A 6,000-nucleotide genomic window follows, 5' to 3' on the forward strand; every position below is an offset into this window, starting at 1 on the left:
GTACCTGTGCTGGAGAATGCACACCGACCTGCTGGAGCGCCCTGCACCCTTTGGCAGCTTTGTGCCCAAACTGCCCTGCCTGGAGGCTTTCCCTGAGGGACGTAAACAAAGGAGAAATTTGGAACAAACTGCAGCAAAAGGCTGATGAACTGCTGCCTGAGTGACCCGTACAGAATGGAAGGAGCAGCCCTGTGGAGAAGACCGGACAGAAGGAAGAGAAGGCGTGTGAGGGGTCTGATTTTTTTTTCCCCACTGAATCACGATGGAAGCAGTGTCTGGGTCTTGCTTCTCTTGGCTACAGTGACTCTGGGAGAGCAGGGGATTGCTTTCAGTGGCTCATTTAGCCCAGGCTCCTGCTGTTTCATGGAGATCAATGTATCATTTAATAGGGAGAGGCTTTTCAGCTCCCGGAGATTTTATCTGCTGATGGCTTCCATGATATTTATAGACATATCCATCAGCAGGAACAGCGGGAAGCAATTCTCCAGGGGTCAAATTGGGTGGATTTCCCCTATTTAAAGTGCATTATGGATGCAGCTTTCTGTATAGGATTAACCACTTAACTCACTGAATCCCGAACATCATCAGCTATTATTCACAAAAACTGATGATCTCCACCGGCTTAGCTGTGGGATGGTTGACTTGTTTTCAGCCTCAATTATCTTTTCAAATAGTAAGGTCCTTTGTTAACCTCTGACTTGCTGAGCACTGTGTAGGCAGCCTGTTAAGTACTTCACAGTCCTCTTTTAACCCTATGATTCGGGCAGCTCTAGAGATTTAGTCCCGTGATTGTCCTATTTCTGACCAGTCTGAATCTTCGATTGCCGCATGAATAGCAACGCCAGAGAACCTGCTTTGATCCTGGCAAGCTTAGGAAAATAAACCACGGTGGCTTGGAAGATCGAGGCAGAACCTACGTGCTTATTATACAAAGTGCTTTAATGCTTTCAGCCTAACTTTTGGTAACGATTTACAGAGCATGCTTCCCTGCTAAGACTATTTAGAGAGTCAGCTCCTTTGGGGATTCAGCAGGCAGTGATTCTAGCTCCTAAAATTACCCGACTATCTTTCTAGTGTTGGATTTCTCCTTGTGAGCACACCTTTTGGAATGAGAGCCTCGCAAGGGGAGCTCAGAATAGACATATTGTTCCAGCAGCCCAGATCGCAGTGGAAATGCGAACTGCTGTGAACTGCTGCTCGATTTGACACAGAAAGACGGATGTCGAGCCCTGAAATGGACAAGCGCTCCTGAATACAAATTGGAGTTATTTAAGGTTTTGTTTCCAATCACCAGAGCTATCATCAGTCACGTCTCCCTTTTAAAACCACCATGACCTCCTCGTGGCCTTATTTCACTTAACCTTGCTGTGTTTACAGTGACCTCCATCCTCATGACTCGGTTGTTCTCTCAGTGCCAGGCTGACACACCGGCACGCAGCCCTCTCACTCACAAAGACACTCCATGAGAAACGTTAAGGGCAGCTGCTGTCCGTCCCTGAGAGCAAAAATTCAGTTCCCAATCCCTGGCAGAATCCACCCCAGTTTCCATCCTTGAAGATCTGGTCAGAGTTCATACGTGAATCCCATTTCCATTACTTGGCTCTTGTAGCTGGTGCACACAGCTACAGTGTACTCTTAATCCTTTGCTTTACCCTCATCCATTTCTTTTCCTTCAGGTATATTGGCACACCCCATAAATACCACCGAAATTACAAATCAAATAAGCCTTCTGTCGGGTAGGAAAGACAATGACATTATCCTCTCTGTTCCCCTGGCTACATCTGCTGAAGGGTGGTGGCAGTGGGAGACAGGAGAGCCACAGCCTAAAGTTCACTTTGACAAGCTAAAAATATTGCAAATACAACTTGTCCCATCCGCGGTGTAGATACAAAATATATTAATTACAGCTTAGTAGCTTTTCTGCCATGTTTCATGCAAGTTCTTTCAGGCTGTGTGCACTGAGTCATTTTTTGGAAATAAACTTTTTGGATCTAACACGAAATGAGAAAATTATTTCAGATTGGGTCGTACAGACTGGGTTTTCAACCTCCTCCTCCTTGAACAGGCAGCTGGAACAAAAATGTGTCTAGAAAATTTTGGCCTGCCGTTTGAGTCTGCCTGGGCTCAGGCTGCTCCCAAAGCTGAAAACCTCACTGAGAGAGAGAGACAAGGGCTGGATTCCTCACGGGCTGCCCTTCCCCCCGTGCCAAGAAGTAACCACGTGTGTCTAAGGCTACATAAACTAATTAGACATCTAATCCTACCTTTGTCGGCACCTGGTATTGCCAAGAAAGATGAGAAGGAGCAGCAAGTACGAGAGGTATGGAGGGAAAGAGAACATTTCCCTTTCCAGGGAAACGAGGGCCAATACACTGCTCGGGACATAAATCCTACACACAGTGTAAGCACCCCTCTCAAACCAGTAAGATCCTGAAACGGCACACAGATCTTCCAGAGGAGGGGAGAAATCCACCCAAAAGAAAGGTGTTGCACATTCATTGACTACATTTTTAAAAAAAAGCTCACATGCAGGTGCACAAAAAAGCGATTACCAGTTAATCACTGTATCAAGTTCACATGCACAAACAGCAAGCAGACCTGGCCAGACAAGGGCCAGGACCAGCAGACTGAGATGGAAAAGGGGTCAACACCTGTAGTATATCCTGAAATTTCCAATTCAAGATGCAGAAGATGCACTGCCTCCTTGTAGAGACAATTAACACAGATCACAGTAAACGGGCATTCAGAACGAGGGACAGACACTGTGAAAAGAAGTGCTGAGATGTCAAGAAGTTAGGTTAAAAACGAGAAGAACCATTTTCTCAGATCACCTTGTTCACCTCGTGGTACAAACAGTTCCAGGATTCATACTGGCAAGCCTTTCTCCCAGTCACGAGAGCACAAGGCTCGCTTTGGAAAAAAAAAAAGAGGGAAGGTGGAGACTAATGGATGAGAGTTGATTCTGGCAAGCTGGGCCTTGAGAAGAGGCATTAACTGTTAGAGGGGTTGTGATCCTAAAGAGACGAGCAAAGAGAGCTGCGCTAGGCAAGGAGGGTGTAGTTGACCCACAGCGATGACAGGCTTCAGTATTCTCTCACAGATAATAACTAGCTGAAGAAAAGGAGATGCCTTAGGCCTCTGACCGAATTGGTCACCTCACAGCTATGAAATGCCCCACCCAGCACTAATTATGACTATTATAACAGTAACAATTAAATCAAAGTAACTGCTGCTATTCTTTGACAGCTGCCTCGCCAAGGCGGGTATTTTGTTTGATTATGAAGCGAAGAAAGGGACTCAATCAACTCAAAATTGCCCTTTGTTTCGGAAAGGTTTGGTTATTATCTGAGTGAAACTCAAGTTTTGACAAGTTGTGAACGCAACCCTGCGTTTCCAGTTTCCCAGTTTCCAGTGCTCACACCTCACACAGCGTTTGTGCATCTCTGATGAAGGCTGACACAGAGCTTTGCTCCTCTGTTTTATGTGATACCCCCCAGCTGGATTCTGGCTGTGACTGCCCCCGTAGTTATCTTTCCTGCCTTTTGCCTTCTGCCTTTACGCCTGCTGTTTACATAGGTTTGGATACAGCCAAAATCAGACACGAGTGCATCTAAATACACTGGCCAGGAACATCAGCAGGTGGGCTCAGAATCAGGTGAGTCTCCTCTAACCAGTTCTATTTCTGAAACAAACAAACAAACAAAAAAATAGGTTTGATGCTGTGCCACAACGCTCGGTGAGATAAGAAAGCATCGCCATGGGCCATCTGTTCAAAGCACAGCAGGAGAGCGTTCACCTTCACCCAGCCCTGGGCTCTGCTGCCTGCCAGCAGCCAGGGAAGCCCTGAATCTGGGCTAATTGAAGGGATCTGCAGCCAGCTTGCTTCATATTTAATAGGGATTTACTGCTGATGGAAATTACAAGCGAATTACAGATTCCAGCACGTCACGGTCTCCCCAGAGTCAAACAAAAGCACGTGGTGGTAAGAGCAGGGTGCTGCACGCTGAGACCTGAGGTCTGCACAGACCACATCGCTTTGTTAAAGTGCTGCTGGTCAGCTACAAGGTGCCAGAGAGCTCCACATCTTTCCTAGAGACCACGCTTTCCTCAGTTTCGTTTATAATGCCATGTATAATTTCCAGCTCTTCTGTTTGTTTTTGCACGAGTGTAGGAGGGTTTCTTTCTCTTCAAATCAAATCATAGGGCCTCACCATTTCTAGCTCAAAGTCTCCCTAATGCTGCTAATCTGCTATTAACAGCCTACTGACACAGAAGAGACAACAGAAAAAGACTGATTGCCAGCCCTCTGGCCCTGTGACCGTGTGCTGGTCAGATCTGGATTAATAGTTGAGGCGATTTACCTCAGGAGGCCTCGTCACAGGTGCCTGTGACTCTAAACTCTCCTCGAACTGCCTGGCAGCAGAGGGAGGAGGGGAACCAGTAAATCCATAGATGATGCACACACAAACAGGGCCCTGCTGAAACTTATTTTTATTCTCCTGTACAAAATCAGGATGACTGCAGGGGAAAAAAAAAACCCGAAACCTCCTTGACTCTATATAAAAGGCAACGAGCTGGGCATGGACATTCCACCCAGGACACAAAACCCACTGTGGTATTCCCTCATCCTACCTGTCACTGACAGCAAGCTTGTTTAACTTTAGCTTTTCTGGTTGCTAGAAGCTGTTATCCAGGAGCACAGCTGCTTCCCTGCAGTGCTTGTGTAGCAGGACAGATTGCCCTGCCGCCTAGCTGGTTCAAGTACCAGAGCAACCCTCCCAGCTTTAAGACAATTTAAGCTGCTCCCATTCAAGGCAAGATGGAAAAAACAGCATCATTCTTATTTGGCAACAAGTATCCATGTGACAGTCGGGTTCAGCAGCCCAAACAGTCTCAGGCTCCCCTCCCGGGCTGGGCTGCAGCTCCTACATTTGCAGCGCTGTGCCTGCGCTGCTCCATGACCCTACATAGCAGGAGGAGGGTGCTGGGATGACGGGTGCAGCTGGACCAGCTGCACTTGACGTCAGCCAGCAGCAGCGGAGTGTCCACACGGAGCATCTGAGCTGCACCAGGACTCTGCCTGACTGCCAGGCACAGAAAGAGAGGCAGGAGCTGGGGCTGCCTGTGACCAGGTCAGCCGCCGAGGATTCACGTGTGTCCCCGACAGCGGAGCTCAAGCATCTCTCGTCTCCACGAAGATGATTATGTTTCAGAATGATTTCGTTTCGCTCGTCAGCAAATTGCTGGTGAAACAGGTAATTGTTCCTGGCCTGGAGTTCAACAATCCTGCTACTGAGTGTTACTTGCAGGTCAGAGAGCTGCAAGAGGTTTGGCCTTCAAGGCACCACACTGTCCCCTCTAGGAAGAGGGGTGAAGTACAAAAACATTCTACCATGCCTTACAGAGAAATTAATTGAACCTATAATTATTGTTCTTACAAGGCTGCTTGTCCACCTTGCCTCCTCACACAACCACACACTGCAACTCATAGAGAGCCGCTGTTCAGAGCAGCTCCTGCCTCTCCCTGACCCTTCCCAGCCTCTAACGCAACCGCATCAATGTTTCAGCTCACTGCCTTTCCATAGGTCCTTATTCATCGGGGGCATCTGCAGGGAAACAGGATCTGACTCCCAGCACAGCCGCTCCTGCTGCTCACTCCCCCACCTGAAACAACAGCCCCGTTCCAAAAGCTGCCTCCGTGACCACAACATCTACTGCAAACATCACCAGAGCGATGCTGGGCTTGCTCTTCTAAGGGACAGGACATTGCTGGCTGCTTCCCATCAAAGAAATCCTTGGAGAGCATCTTTGAATAACGCAAACTCACCTTGTTTTTGCGCCGTCTCACTCCTTTTCTGAGTGTCAGTGAGGAGCATCCAGCCAGTGTGACTCTCTTTCAAACTTGATTCCTCATCCATATTTGGGAATTTGTGCTGGGCACTAGCTGGTACGAGGCACGTTCTTCCCACAGTGCACTTTGGGACTTGTAGTTCCCAAAAA

At 47.8% G+C, this 6,000-nt stretch overlaps 1 protein-coding gene across 3 annotated transcripts in view; it reads right to left on the bottom strand.

Moving 5' to 3' along the window:
* The window catches only part of MICAL3 (microtubule associated monooxygenase, calponin and LIM domain containing 3), a 168,918-nt gene extending 163,024 nt beyond the window's left edge, over positions 1 to 5,894 (bottom strand). For all 3 annotated transcript variants that reach the window (XM_066184300.1, XM_066184299.1, XM_066184298.1), the window contains exon 1: positions 5,828 to 5,894. The gene's annotated coding sequence lies outside the window, so the exon portion shown is untranslated. The remainder of the gene's footprint in view (positions 1 to 5,827) is intronic.
* Positions 5,895 to 6,000: the final 106 nt, after the last annotated feature.

Source organism: Chamaea fasciata, unplaced genomic scaffold (assembly GCF_029207755.1).
Source record: "Chamaea fasciata isolate MVZ Bird 193981 ecotype frontalis unplaced genomic scaffold, bChaFas1.0.hap1 SCAF_5, whole genome shotgun sequence".
In the NCBI taxonomy this organism is placed as follows: domain Eukaryota; kingdom Metazoa; phylum Chordata; class Aves; order Passeriformes; family Sylviidae; genus Chamaea; species Chamaea fasciata.